Source organism: Coturnix japonica, chromosome 7 (genome assembly GCF_054131305.1).
Source record: "Coturnix japonica strain WE chromosome 7, WE-NBRP24, whole genome shotgun sequence".
Taxonomy (NCBI): Eukaryota; Metazoa; Chordata; class Aves; order Galliformes; family Phasianidae; genus Coturnix; species Coturnix japonica.
This window is the reverse complement of record NC_140669.1, coordinates 19,492,667-19,509,043: the sequence shown is the minus strand read 5'-3', so window position 1 is coordinate 19,509,043 and position 16,377 is coordinate 19,492,667. Positions and strand designations below refer to the sequence as shown.

General features: G+C 39.8%; 1 protein-coding gene across 2 annotated transcripts in view; it reads right to left on the bottom strand.

The window, feature by feature from the left end:
• The window catches only part of AGPS (alkylglycerone phosphate synthase), a 69,357-nt gene that overhangs the window by 50,746 nt on the left and 2,234 nt on the right, over positions 1 to 16,377 (bottom strand). For both annotated transcript variants that reach the window (XM_085552576.1, XM_085552578.1), the window contains exon 2: positions 15,979 to 16,109. The gene's annotated coding sequence lies outside the window, so the exon portion shown is untranslated. The remainder of the gene's footprint in view (positions 1 to 15,978; positions 16,110 to 16,377) is intronic.

Below are 16,377 nucleotides of genomic sequence, written 5' to 3'. Positions count from 1 at the left end.
GTGAGGGGTCAGGCGGGCGGAAGGCGCGGCCCCGCGTTCCCCGAGCCCTGCCCGGGGCCTGCCCTGCGGGAACACGGCCCGCACTACCCGCCGATAGCGGACAGGAGCCCGGGCGTGGGAGGAGCGCGGCGTGCGGTTAAAGGCGCTGCTGCCCTCGTGCCATTGTGGTTGTGGTCGCTGGGAGAGTACAGGCCTTACGGGAGATGTTTCATAGCCTGGGCTTTGATTGTCGAGAGCCTATCTGAGAGATAGAGATGCTTCTATAAGGCTGAGGGTTGCTTAAGTTAATTATGAAATGCTCATTAATGGCATTAGCGTGGGTAGGAAACTTAAGAAATAGGTTGGTGAGGTGACTTAGGGGCTTACAGGTGTTACAGATGTTATCGTGACTGTGGATAGGTGTGGCAGTGTCCTGTTGTGAGAGCGGAGGGCTTCTGGGCTGGCACTACTCCATGCGCTTTTGTTGAAATACAGAGGTAACCTGTACTGCAGTACTGATTACATATATCCACAGTGAACGAATACAACAGTAGTTGTGAACCTGCAGCTCTCTATGGTAGAGTAGTTCAAAACAATCCATCCAACAGAGCTGGTTTTCATTTTACATGTGTTGAGTGCACTGAACAGCACAGCACGCAGTCACACACCCAGCCACAACCTGCTGGCCCCATGCACACAACCCTTGACAATGCCAACATGCCTTAATTATGCCCAAGGCTGACACAACTCTGCCTCTCAGTCACGCAGCTGGTTTGGTCGTCCTGACAGTACTCACACCTCTGAGATCTGCTCAGAGAGATCTTCAAATATGTAAAAGATTGCTAAGAAGTAAAGGGGAGCAGTCAATCTGCCCTTCACATCCCTGCTATGTCAGTGAGCAATAATGAGCACAAACTTCAAGATGCAACTTCAGTATTTATAGTAGACTACTTTTCAATGGCAGTGAAAATGAAAAACTGTTGTCCGCATAAGCACAGAATGCAGTCACCTCCTTTATCTTGAAGAACAGACCACACACCATCTATCAGTAAAACTAGTTCTGCTCACAGCGAGGTGACCATATAGACAGTCTCCTCAGATAAGTTTTAGCATTTCTCTATGAGCTGTAATACCTCAAACAGTTTAAGCCTACTCGGTTATCACACAGAACCTACTTTGGTGATTACCTTTTGCAGTTTGATGGCACCAGTTAGACTTATGGAAATCTTGGAGTGCAAGTATCTATGTGATTATTAACAATTTCCTAACAATATTTTACCTATCGCTGCTGATTTATTTGTTCATCTTCATTCACCCCATGCTTATTCTGTCTTGCATCTAAAAGAAAATTACATGAAAATTCATAAAATTCTTGCCTTATCCTCTTTCAAATCCCTTTCAAGAACCTATTTCTCCCATGATACTTCAGTGTGACACCTTTCCATTAGTTAAGCAACTAGCAGAAAGTTCAGCAGAGAGCAGTATGTAGAGGACAAGCAGAGAGACTTTGGTTCAGTTCCCTGTTTCACATGCAATATTGGTGCCTCTTTGAGTTATAGCTCCTCATATAGAAACAGGGATAACAGTGTCTCCCTGCAGAGATTGGTTGGAAGAGAAATACACTGAGGGCTGTATAACAGTATTGGATCAAACATTTTAAGAACTACTGGTTGAAAGCAGTGCATAAAAGTCAGGTATTATTGCTATTTGTTTTGCTTTCATCCTCACCATGATTAATACGATGCCCTTTTTTGTCAAGAGTCTTCCTTTCATGGAACTACTTGCAAAGTTAAAACAGAAGCAAATGCAACTTGAATAAGGTGTGTTTCAGATGTTGCTTTTTTGCGGTCCAATTCAGATGTGATTGACACTAATGTACTAGGAACACCTTTCTGTTCTGCACTTCTATAACCCTGTACAAAAAGCCACCACCTACAGAAAAGGTGGGGTTTTGGCTCACTTAAGAACAGGATGGGTGTGGGACATCCACGGCTGAATCATGAGCTCAGAAGAAACATGGGGCAACAGATAGGCAAAAAGGGGCATAAGCCCTTGAGCTCACCTCTGTATTAGTCATTTTGATCAGCAGAAATGTGGAAAGCTTACACCCTTTGATGAATCCATCATTCAACACCAACTAATTGATTCACAGGGAGGAGTTCATTAATATTTGGATTAGACCAATAAGTTTTCCTGAAACAATTTCTCCTACTTAGGCTTTGTGTCATTTTTATAGATTAAGCAGAGACCCTGAGGGAAAAGCAACACATCCATCCATCCATCCATTATGAGCTTATGGCAATAGGAGGCTTAACATGGAGGACTCATTAATACAGTCTGAGAAAGGCCCAGGTCTCAAAGGTCACATCTAGGGAGAACCCTGCAGGACCTCAAGCCATTGGCAAAGGTCAGGATATGAAAAGCTTACACAAAGACAGGAGGAACTGAAACTAGGATAAAAGTGATAAAATTCTACAGTGCTTGGGCCATGAATGAAACCTCTTATCTAGAGATCTCCAACTGGTAGCTGACTTTTCTTAGATGGAAAAGGTTAGTGGGCAGTGTTGTCTCTAAACACGTAAAAACCACAGATGTTTTTTGTACACAGCAGTCAGCTCTCTTGTTACATTTTCCAAGATTATCAACTATTTCAGATATTTTCAGAATATTTAGCACTATTTTCAGAAGAAAGTGCTAAATCCTTGTCGATGACATCTTAAAAAATGCATATTGATTCCACTGTGAAATGGCTACAACTACATTAAACCTTCCACTGGTGTCCCGGGGCAGAGTTAGAAGTAGTGTATTACTATTAGCCATGTGAGACCTATTTTATGTATTCTGTACACTGCTTGCAAGAAATATACCTGCTTACTAGGTATGTATATCCGTGGATGAGTTTGTGCATTGATCTGTTCAAAGCAGATCTTTGCAAACTGAATAAGACAAATTTCTATTTGTTTATTCTGTTTACTTCTGGTAGTAAATCCATTTCAACTCCAGCACTGGTAACAAGAGTGGCAGATAAGTTTATATTATATGTGCTTTGCAAGTTCTCAGTGAATTCTTATTTTACTTTCTTTGATCTATTCTAACAGCAGCCCTGTTGTAACCAGATAACTGAAGGGAAGAAAGCACTGTGAGGAGATATACATCCCTGCCATCTTTCAACCCTTCCACAATGTATGTCAAAAGCCTGTCAAGAGAAAGAGCTTCTGTATTTGTTTACCGAGGCAATTCAGTAAAACCAAACAGACTTACCACATATGGCTTCCTGTGGCTTTGTTGGTGAAAGTAAGCATAATTTGACATTTACAGACAGTTAGCTTTCAAGGTGTATATCCCAAAGGAGCTCAAATGTGTGTTCCACGCTCCTGTTTATTGCCCCAAGATTTTCTCTCCTTCTCCTTCTTTAACAGAGCTGTCAATTAAAGTGAAATGCAACTGCCCAGCATGACAAGGGAGCTTCTATGTAAACTACTTGCCTCCTGTATACTTTTTTGCCCATTGTAGTTCCTGTACACCTGCATTTTATCTTGGTGACTTAATTTCATAACTATATTCAGTTCTCTTCATTTACTTTGAGAACTTCCATTTTTCATTTGTTTTATGCCCTCCTTTAGCGAGTCTGATGTGAAGTGTTGCAACAGTGAAAATCCACTTTTGAGAATGAGCATTTTCAGTCCAGTTTATGACTTCATCCTGACTAGAGTTGGTAGTTTCCTTTTGAGACATTTAATTCATAAAATGATGATTCTCTCCTCATTTGTGTAGTTATGTGTGTTTGAAAAGGAAAGATGCTTTCTGATATTTTCCCAAAAGGTATCGCTTTGATAGTCAGCAGACCTATACATAGTATTGGAATAACTCTTGTCTTACCTCCTCAGGCTATATAACATATAACATATATATATAACATAAACTGTATTACAGAATAGAATATTGCTTGCATTTTAATTAGAAGCCCAAGTCTTTCAATAAAGTTGAAGGATTTTTTCAAAAACTTTCAAAAAACTCAAAACCTTTCAGTATCTAAAGGGGAGCTGCAGATTCTTTAGCAGGGTCTGTGGCAACAGAACAAGGGGGAATGGTTTCAAGCTTAAAGAGGGTAGATATAAAGGAAAAGCCTTTTACATTGAGGGTGGTGAGGCACTGGAACAGGCTGCCCAGAGATGTGGTGGATGCCCCATCCCTGCAGACTTTCAAGGCAAGTCTGGATCAGACCCTGGGACACTACTTGAGTTATAGGTGTCCCTGCTCCATTGCAGGGGGGTTGCACTAGATGGCCTTTAAAGGACACGGAATTCCAACTCCAAGGATTCTATGAATCTGTCTCTTGCATCTTTTTGAGAAGCCTGTAGGAGTGACAAGAGCTCTGCACTGTCAGGATGAGAAATAACATATCAGGAGGTGGAGAAATACAATGGAATGGAGAGGGCTAAAGATGACGGAATGCAGTTTAAATCTATTGGATTATCACTTGTGTAATTAAAATCTGAAAAAGGTATTGAAAAGCTTAGTTTATCTATGCAGTTTGTGACTGAATCTTATTACACAATTCTCTACTGCGGAAAATGGATATCTACGAGATAACCAAGCTTGACATTTCACTTAGAGGTATAGCACTTGATTATTATAGCTAGCTTGAAAGAAAACAAACAAACAAACAAGCCATCCAAACAAACAGCAACAACAAAAAAAACTTCCTGGATCAGATAGCAAGGCAGCTTGACAAACAAATCAGCCACTGCAAATTCAAATTCAGCATTTAATGAGAAGGAACATTATCTTCTAGTGTCTATTACATTTTAAGACAATTACCTGAGCGTGCTCTAGGGAATACCAAGGTGTGCAACAACAGACACACAATTAAACAATATAACTGTGTAAACACCATATCTGGGACAAGGGGAGTGTTTGAAGATACCCTGCAAAAACTGCCTGCAAATGGAGTAATCATGTGATTCTTTAAAATGAAAAAACAAAACAAAACAACAAAAAAAAAATCCACACTTTAAATGTGAGGTGTATTTGAATTAAGTGGTGGATTTTATTGAGGCTTCTGCACATAATTCCATTGTTTTAGTCACTTTCCACTTTTTATTTGCAACAATGGATATTTTTTCCCTTTGCTTAAAACCCAAGTTTTTTCATCATCTTTATGGAAATAGATGTCAAAGGAGAACTAAGCATCTTCAGTTTAGAGTAAGAAAAAAATGACATTTTCTCAATAATATCCATATTATTATCATATGCTCTTATATTACTCTATAATTACCTCCCACACAGTAGCACAATTATCCTATAAAGGTAATTACTAGTAGAATGTTGATGAGAATAGATTAAGTCAGGAAGCGCGTAGACAGAAACAGGTGGGGGAACTGAGCACCTAATGTTCTCTCTTGATCTGCTGTCCCAAGAGTGGATCGGGAGGAAGTGGAGGCACAGAGCTATGAACAAAGGCCACGGCAGGTTAGTGGAGCACACCACAAGGTGTTGCATTGATGTGGCTAACCACAGCAGAGATGGGATTTCCTGGTTTGCAATCAGTGACACTATCATTATACCAGGACTGCATACATTATCATTACACAGCACATCATTGTGCCTTTTGTTTTGGGCAGAAGTGTGCAACTTCCACACCTCATTTCATCCTCCTTCTCCCACACTTGGATCTAAGCTCTTTAGTTTTTCTCTGTCTGAGAAACAAAAACAAGAAGGAGGAGACAAGCTAAAGCAGTAGTAATGAGATCAAGACGTAAATTAAGTTCATTCTATAGATCAAAACAAACGTCGATTCAATTACAGATTAGGCTGAAGAGTGAAGGGCAGCTGAACTGAGTATTTGCGTGAGTGAGAGCAACATTTCTGCTCGGAGGCAAATAAGTTACAATCACTAAAATACAATTGTAATATGAGAGATGCTAGTGAAAGGGGATGATTTACAGGATTTTGCAAGTTACAGCACATTGTATGAAGAAAAATGAGTATCTGAGTATTTTAGGGCATAAATAAGTTATTAAACAAGGCCCTTCTGAAGAAGGGCAGGGTGGACAACCATAGGTAGGAGCTATTAAGAAGCATCATTATCTACAAGTAAGAAAGCGTTGCTAAAACAAACTATGAGTAGCTAAAGCAGTCTGTAAGGCTGTCTTCCTTTCACTTTTGAAATTATTGCTTATTTATTTGCTTTAGCTTTTAAAAATTTTGCTTCCTTCCTTACAATGATGAGATTTGAATTCTTCTGCGTAGCGTAGTTTAATCAAGTATATCAAAATAAAGCTCATACTGCTGAATTTGCACCTTAAATGCTCTTATGGCTGCTGCTGTACCAGACCTGAGGACTCCAGTCTCAGGCACTGTCAAGCCAGTGCTGTTCACCAGTGCTTTGTTTCAATAGAGAAATGTGGCGCATACAAGGGATAACAAAGGCAGCTCCTTTTTTGAAGAACAGAAAATAGATTAAGCTGGTCTCAGCTGAAAAGGATGCCATCAATTTAGACAGCAGCATGTTCTTTCAGCTGAAAACATGGGAAATGGAGCAGCACAAATGGGTGAACTGCTTGATTCTCCAAAATATTTGTGAGATAATTAATCTCCACAGCTTTCTTTGTGTGGTGGGGGACCAGCTTACTGCTCCATTACATGCAATGATATCACTGAAGAATGTAGACATTTTCAAATGAGTAAGGGAAAAACAGAATATATTTTCTCTTTAACACTCTTTTTCTTCTCTTTATTTTCTCTTTGTATGTTGAGAAGTTAAAAAACAAACTGTCCTTGTGTGCATAACTCCTCAGCACTGCAGCATGGGAAGTTGAGGGGCAGGGAAACAATTACAAAATAGAAAGCAGGGGTAAAGAAAGCAGTGCCAAACTTTGGGGGAGAAAGTAATACTGTAAATACCAAATGATTAGGCATAAAAAGAAGCGCTGAGTGACTTCTCATGTTCCTGTGAGCTGGAAGCAGCTTGATGAGAAACCTCAGGGCAATCATTCCCAAGCTTGCTGGAACAGGGCCTGTTAAGACTCAGGGATAATAGTGTTGGCAGCCATGCTAGAGCACTCCCTCCTGGCCAATGTATGGATTAGTTTGAGGAGGGCAGCTAAGGATAATAGTACAACCTCGTGAGTGAAGGAAAAATAAAGCATGATAATAAATTTAGCAAAGGGAGAGCCAAAATTGAGACATTTATCAAGACAACTGTCTTGCAGTGACGACAGTAGCACTTGCCCTGGACATCATGGTACAAAGCAGCTTGGGCCAACACTGCCCTACTCCTATTTAAATACCAAATTTTTGTTGCAATGTAGAGGGTAATGCTTCTGATACACAGGACAGCGAGACACTGCTGACATGCCTGTTTTTGAGTCACTAATCTGAATTTTTCTTCTGTGTTTGGTTTTTTCCTTCAAAGGCAAGGGATCATGTCTAACTTATTCCTCCAATAAAATGTTTACATTTCCTTATGTACTGTTGAATATGTCATTCAAACTCTCCAATAAAAGAAGGATCACTGTAAAAAACTTAGAGAGGAAATATTACGGGCCTCAGATTTTTCTTCCTGATGATACTACATATCCCACAATTCCTAAGCCTTCCCGAACACAAACATCTCCCAGATTTATGGAGTGCTGAGCTCGTTTGAATCAATGCCTGTGCTGTGAACTTGTGGTCCCTCTCCACAGCACTGCCAATCTCTGCAGCAGGTTTAGTGGTTCCATTGCCTTAACAGCCAGCACCAGAGCACTCTCTGAGGACACTCAGAAGTTTATCAGCAGAAGTGCCTGCTGATATTCTGTCAGCCACATACATTAGCAGCAAGCTTCTATCTGCTGGAGGCTTTGTGAGCAGCCCCAGCCCAGGCTTTGGGGACTCCAGGTAGCATGGGCATCCTTGCTTCCTATGCTGCCATGCAAGCCTGAAGCTATAGCCCAAAATTCCTTATCTCCTACCACATCCAGGGACAGCAAGAATCTTACGTAGATGGTATCTCCATGTAAACGACATCTAAAACTGCACAACTCTGGATGCTGACCTGAGGAGAGCTGGTAAACTGAGCAAGGTAGGCTAACAAAACACCGTTTGTTCAGACACAGCCCAAACATATCATTCACGAGGACTCAGGTGTGGTATTCCCAACCTTTGCCTCCAAATACAACGAAGCACAGCTTTCCTTTCACCCAGCAGATGGCCAGCTCCTCTTGGTAACAGAAAATAAAAGCTAAGCAGAGGCTTTTTCACTGACATTTATAGTCCTGCAGATGGACACTTTAAAGGAAAGGCAGCTCTATCCATAAACCAAAAAATGATGATAACTTTAAATTCAAGGCCTAATTATGTTGTGCTCTGTGACGGATCTGTCTTCAAACAACTTTTTCCTCAATAGTAAAACAGGCTTTGTGCCACTGGAAAAACTTAGAAATATTGAGCTTAATTACAGGAGAAAATACAAGTAAATGCCTGAAGTTTTGCTCAGTGAAACTCCATTTAGCATTCCCTGACCTTGTCCTCTAATAAGGTTTCTCTAACCATTCTCTTCATTCACAAAAGCACCTAAAATTTGGAAAATCACAGCTGCATTTGATGTTTGCAGTTCTGAGCAATGGCTGTGACTTGAAGTCAGAAGGTATTCTGAGAAAGGATCACGGAAGTCTACATTGGAGGTAGTATTTTCTCTAAAATTAACTTTCTGGATAAATCTGGCAGCCCAGATGTGGTACTGCAGTGTACAACTGTACAGCTTTAACTCCAAACTTACTGAAACGGGGGATTACGCAATCAGGCCACAATGACACGCTGCCTTTTGAAGGCAAGCGCAAAAGGAAGTAAAGTATGATTAAAGTGTTGTTACAGGAGCAAACACTCTTGAGGATCATTCTAACTACTCCTTTCACAAGAGATAGAAGTTGTTTAAATTCAGTTATTACATGTATAAGCCATTAAAAAAAACCTTGGGAGATAGAGGCACTGCATGCACAAGTTGTAACAGATGCCATAACCATTTGCCTTTCAAAGGTTGAAAGTCGTATCAGAAGTTATATAAAAGTATGTGTAAATAGGCTAAGGAATGCCAAATGGGTGAAACGGAAGGTTTCTGGAAAGCAGCAAACCCAATGAGAACTAATGCACAAGTAAGGCCAAGAGTCCTTCTCTGCTATGCCTCCTGCCAAAGTTTTCTGCCATTCTACCCTTCTACCATGACATCTGCTGCTATTTCTTGCCCTGCCCCCGGTCTTCAAGCTTAGTTATTGATTTTTGGCATCACTTTCTCTTTCTTGCTTATGTTCACTTCAGACAACAGTAGCTGGATTTTATAGAATCCTTCTTGGTGAACAACTACATGAAGAAGCTGGAATTCATTAAAAAAATAATAATGAGGCTGAGCTAAATATTTTTATACAGTGAAAACAATTGGAAGTATGCATGTACAACTTCACTTCTTTGATTAGCACGTCATTATTTTTACTGGAAGAACATGCAATACTTATTTCACCCACCAAAATCTGTCACTGTTTTTGTTGTTGGTGTTTTGTTTTTTTTTAAATCTAGTTTTGAATAAACTCTTCAGGGCAAAAATGTTAGATTCTTTTTCATCATTTTTTAAGTTAATGTCACTGTAGGTCCTCTTTCAGCTAATTAGCCAGTACTCTGGTACATACTGGCACTGCCTCAGGGATGATCTAGTTATGTTCGGAAGACAATTGTTCCAAAGAGAGAGATATTCCAGCTAAGAATACAAGACTACCCTCTTTTTTATCACACACCCTTTCTGCAGAAGAGAAGCATTTGGCAGACAGCAGTCTGGGAACAGTACACCAGTTCAGAGGCTGCCTCACAACAGACCTATTCCTTGGAGTCCATGTTGAACCTCATTGCTGGAAATGAGAATGCAGAATAGCTTGGCTGCAGCAGAATTTTCACTGCAGTCCTTCCCCCCAGCCCCCACCCGCTGTTTTGCCTGAGATGTCCATAAATCATTAATTAAAAGAACTGGATACTTTGAACTGACAAATTCAGAGTTATCAGTGAGATCTTCTATTTTAAGTACTATTTCTATTCTACTTGGATGAAGACAACAACAAATATCTTGCATATTCCACTAATATAGCCAGTGCCTTTTTTGTGAAAGGCTACAGTGCATTCTGCACATTTTCATATTCACTAGAAATTCAGAACACAAGATGGCAGTGTACATTGCAGTGAACTCAGGTATCTAGCTGCTTCTGTTACTCAAATAGTCCTTATAGTATCTTATTCAGTCATGTATATTAGTCTGATCATGTAATTGCAGCATTAGAGATATACTTGCAAGTATGTATCAATAGTAGAAACAAATGCAATTTGCCAATCAATGAATATTGCATGAATAAGTGTTAGTTAAAGCTTAATTCAAGCTTTTATTGTACATAACTCTCTGGAGACATTAAAAGCCTCTTATGGAATTCCTCAATTGCAATAACAAGAGAACATCCCTTTATGAAGGAAGGGAAGTTGGCTCAGTCATAAGAGCTTCAGAGCAAAATTGGCTGTTGGGGAAAAGAACATAAGAAAGCTGGCAGCCTAAAATATGTAGAAGGCTCAAGGCTCTCTGGGGAGTAGCACAGACCACTGGAGTGGAACAGACTGAAAAGTATCTCAAATTGAACAGGTACCTTTCTATGAAAATAACAAAGTGGACAACCGTTCTGCGTGATGATTCAGGAAAAAAAAATCCACTGAGAAGCATCAAATTAAAGAACAGATCTCTGTCTGAGGACAAAATTACATGAACAGATAAAAGGAGTCAGACCTGTCTGTGACTTTAGTATTTAAAGTCTCCCTTGGTACAAGCAGCCAAACAGAACTGCAAAAACAAGCTTTTTAAGTAACTACTTGTGATTCTCTTTTCTTAGCTTGAGTTGAATGTAGGAGTGAGTAGGTACTGCTTGAAATGTTGTCTTACCTAACTTTCTGAACTAGCAGATGGTTAACAAATATGACTTTATTACAAAGGCTCACTACATAGTAAAGAAAGCTCTAAGAAGAAAGAATAGTGTTTCAGAATACAAAAATCATCCTGGAAAACATTATCCCTGTAGGATATATAGCACTGATTCAATTCTAGGCAGCCCAGATTTCTGCCTAAGTTACTCTCCTACATCTGAATCCGTGGCACTAGCGGACAAACCAGACTGAGCCAGAAGACAGAACTGATAGAAGACAGAACTGGGAATGACAGCCCCCAACTCCATGTATCAAAACATCACCAAGTTCCCAATCTCACAATCACAATAGCACACAAAAAGAGTTGTCATATTTTTCACAGTGATCCACTGCTATTATTTTGATTGCTGCTTATGTTCCCACACATCAATCACTGGTTTTATTCCAGTACTTTCTTTCCTCTCCGAGTCTGCATAAGATTGAACTTGGCATTAATTCAAGTCAAATAATTCAAAAGTCATTTTTACCTGATATCTAAATTTCAGCTGGGTGTGGGCTCATGACTAAAATAAAGTGTTTTACCTAGTAGTTTCAGTCACTTGGTCTATTTGTCACAGTAGATTACAGAAAGTGGGGCATGCACAGAATTATGCATGTACTCTTCAGCCATTTAAAATGGAGGATAAATTGAACATGTCATGGTTTTAGGGCAGTAATTTATACTGAGTACAGACTAGGTATGGACTTGAGCCAAAACCTCAGATCTAAATTACCTTGAGTCGCAGGGAAATTTTAAACAGAATAAAAACTTCACCACTGCTCATTAAATAATTAAGTGAACCAACAGAAGACAATTTCTCAGCACTCCCAAACTAAAGCATTTGCATTCAGATTTTAACTTTGTGGCTTTATCCACAGATATCCTACTCATATAAGTTCTTCTATGTCAGTATTGCCTCTCAGATCTTGCCATCTGACACAACCATTCTGAATGTCTGTTGGTTCTGAATATATCCCCATTCAGCCTAATGGTATTTCATCACTGACTGGATGTTACAAAGACTCAAAACTTGAAGGCTTTTCATATGCGGACTACTGAAGTCCATCTCATGGCCTCTTTTCACTTCAGGAATTAAATTGAGGTTTGATTTTCAAGGATATACCTGTCTTTTGGCAACCTTGCCTTTCAGGTTACTGTAATTGTAGATAATGTTGGTAACATTCACTTTTGCTAGAATAAAGTAAAGCAATTTATGTTGTTTCTTCCCCAGAATACACAGTATTGTGAATATACAATAGTCCTCCCTACAGACTGTCCCATCTTCCTTCGCTTCTAGTCAAAACCTGTCCACTTTTTGTGATTATAGCATTGGGCAACCAACAGCATGAGGTTCAACAAAGGAAAATGCTGAGTGCTGCACCTGGGACAGAGCAATCCTAACACAGGTACAGATGGAGATGAGCGTCAGGAGAACATCTCTGCAGAAAGTGACCTGGGGGTGCTGGTAACAGCAGGCTCAACATGAGCCAGCAGCTTGCCCTGGCGGTCAAGAGACAAACAGCATTTTTGGGATACATTAGACATAGTCAAAAGAGGCAATTCTCCCACTATATCTAACTTTGGGGTGATCTTATATTGAATGTTGCATGCAGTTTCCATCTCCACAATATGGAAAGGATGTTAAGGTCCGTGAAAGTGTCCAGAGGAGGGCAGCAAAGCTGGCAACAGGAGAGACTGGGGATACTTGAGCTGACTAGGCTGGAGAAGGCTAAGGTGTGACATCAATGCTCTGCACAGCTCCCAAAGCAGAGGAAGTGCAGAAGGAGATGCCGCTCTTGTTGTCATCCAAACATTCCCCAAGCAAGCACTGATTGTAATAATAAAAGTAAAAGGCAATATATTTAAAATTGGCAAAAGTTCGTTGTGTATGAAACATGCTGGCAAATGGCATCATGGAGGCCAAGTGCTTAACAGGATTTAGTAAAAGGTTATACATACATATTCATACATTTATGTGGGGAATTAGATTGGACCCGATAAAAATTCATAATGGATATAAATGTTCTCAGTTCAGGGCATAAATCAGCCACCAGCCTGAGGGTAAAAAATAACTTCCCCTGTAGTCAGGTTGTTATATAATTATCCATTATACTGGTGGAGGTGGGAAAGGAGGTTGAAGAATAGGGCAATTTCTTCAGAGACATCTGGGAATTACCACTGTCAGACAACTAATTTAGATCTGATCTGGTTTGGAAGTTCTTATTACATCAAATAATGCAATTTAGAATTAAAGAATATGATTTATTTTGTATTTCTTACTCTTTATGTAACCAAGTTCATGCCTGAGGGCATTTGCAAGCCTTTCTCATATAAGCAGGCCAAAGTTAGCAAAACTAATTCTTCTGCTGTGTTTTCTCACAGAACCTCCTTAAAAGCAGCTTCAGTTTTTCCAAGGAAATCAGGCAGAGCACCAGGAATTTAGTTTGCTGAAATGCTAACCAGCTCCTATAGCCAACTTACTGCCTATAGTAGAAGAAAAGATAATTCTGTGCATGAACAACAGAAAACATCCCACAATCAGAAAAGCACTTATTCTTGTTCAATCTGCAAAATGACAAAGACTTGCTGAGCTCCCAAACCGCACAAATTATAATACATAGTTTAGTTCATGCCTGAATTTTCTACTTGGTTTATTTAGCTCATCTAAGCAAATCATCCATGTTCCTACTGACATGTTTTCATCTGACAACACCTTTCCAGCTCTCCTGTTGCACTTATAAACTGTGCGAAAGCTAATCCAACACACACACTATGTTCTTTTAGAAACAGCCTTTGTGAGCTTAAAAACATGTCATTTGACTTTAGGAGCACAAGCAACAAACATTTTGACTGCTTATGCTGTGCAAACTTGAGTATCTGTCCAGACAAATTCTGAAAAAGAATGGCTGAAGAGAAACAGCAGATGTAAAACAATAACAACAACAACAACAAACTTCATTACATGTTCCATATTCCATAAAAATCTTACCTAAAAAATTAATTCAGACTGGCTTTGATAAGCAAGCCATAACTTCTCCTGCTCTATGGACCACCTGTCCCCTGAATGCAGGCAGGCAGGCGCCTCTCAGCCAGCAATGCCAAACGTGAGACTCCACAGGCTTCTGTTACCAGGGTGTCCTCATTTAACACACAGGGGCTGCAAAAGTAATGCGACTGCTTTATGGCTTTCTGGGAACAAGTAGGGCAACTCCCTAAAGTGCAGTTAACAACGATTAACTCTTAACAGCATCAGAAACACCAGTCCTGCTGCTGAAACTCAAACAAGGATTATGATAGAATCAAGCGGTCCTTGGGACTGTTAGACACAAGTCTTCTGCCAGTCACACATGCAGTTTTGTTGCGTCTCCTGCCTCCTTATGTCCTCCTGCTGCCACTAGTGACACTGCCAGCAGCAAGCTGTTTGCCTGTGAAGCTCCCAGGCTGCTCACAGCCCAGCTGTCTCATTCTACCAACTACCAAACTGCTGCTCCTGTTCTCCTGTAGGGTCCTCCAGAACATCGCTCACTGTACATTGCCATATATTGTGAATACCAGTGCTGTGTTGCAAAGACATACTGTACTTTGAACTGTGGGGATATGATAGATGTTTAGCGTACAACAGGTATGATTGTTCAGACTCATTTCATTTTTCATGTGTTCATTGGGAAAATAAGTAAACTTCAGCACATTCCTGACGTTTACAGTTGAACTTTGCAAAAACCTTCAAATAGCAGTGAAGAGAGAATTATAGATGATGTATGAAGAAATTTAGCACCCCAAAAGTAGTGGTTTTGATCCAGAATCAGGCAAATTGATAAAGATCGTACAAATAATACAAGTAGCTTTTCAGTGAAAGAGATAGCCCCAGACTGCATTAATCAGACAATAAAATGATGGGAAACTCTCCTTCCTCTCCCCCAGCAACCAGAAGTGAGTTTGCACAGGACACAGCAAGGCAAAAGAGTGGTGTAATTTTGAGCTCCATATAAGAATCTGGAAGGGCAGAAGGTTAAGTCATTTTCTTTACAATTTCAGCCTTAAATATTCATTTCCATCCTCAGCCCTATCAAAAAGACAAAGACAAATGAGAAAGTTCTGAAAAAAAAACAGGAAAATAATCAGTGGCTGGAGGGCCACATTTGTTCAGAAATACACACATATGTTTAACTTGTCCAGATCTTTAAGGGTGATTAAGGGGAACTCATCATGGATAATTTCTGGAAGAGTATATATTGCAAGTTAAAAAAAAAAGAAGTTCACCAGGTCACAGGCTGTCAGAGATCCTTCTGAATAGTCACCAAATCACACTTAAACCCCAAAACAATGCATAAAAATAAGAGTTGCATTTACATTCTGAGAATCAAGCTTAGTTTTCATTTCCTCACAAATTCTCTGTCAAAGATCAACCTTCCTATCTTTACCATGTGCTTAAGATAGGGACACACTCACACAGACAAAGTGCTGAGGATCACAATGACTGCTCAACATTAGTCGCTATCAAAACAGTCTTCATTCATACCCAGATCCATGTGTTACACTGTCCACATAGCACACTAACAGGCAAGATTAGGAATGAGGCTAATGGGTGGGAGGACTGTGTACATAATAGTATGTCTTGGTCAGGACAAAAAGATGCAACTTAAACAAAAGAAAAACTAACTGCACTGTGATTTGAGTTTGTACCTTTCTTTGAAAAAGATGCAGAACATTTTCAGCCTAAGTTTCTGGGATACCCTATACATTGCTTCTAATTATTTACTCTAGTTGTTCATATTTAGGAATGAAATCCTATCACTTCTCTTATTACCATAGTTCCAGGGAATAAGATCATAATCAATACTTAAAGACTGGGACACAGGAAAATGTTATAGGTATATGGATGCTACTCCAACGATATTATCGGGATAGGATTTCCTTCAAGAAGTGAAGAAAGAGCCAGCTACAGTACTTCAGGCTGTACATTAACTTCATCTAACTTTTACATGGTAAGAGTTAAGGAAGACAAACTCCAGCCATCACGGCTGAGGACATACCAGCTCCTCCTGCCAACAACCAAGCAGCAATCCATGGTCCATCATACAGCTTTGCAAAGTAAGAAGGGAATGGAGCGTGCGTCTTGTATGCTGATTCCACCATCCTTCTTTTATGTCTTCTTAAAACCTCTCTGTAAAACAGAGGACATTTCCCTATTATTAAGTTAAAATGAATTATGTTTCAGCATTTTTCTAGTATCATCGGGGTATTCATTTTAAAACAGCAGTCTTTGTTAAAAATCTAACATCAAAAGTTCTATGTAGCACAAAGTCCCACATCCTGAGAGTCATTTCTCATTATAGACTCAGTCAAAATAGATGAGTTGATTCAAAGCTTATAAGTTCAGCATTACTGAAATTCACTCAGCAAATGAGGATGTGTTCCCAGCATTTTTCAGA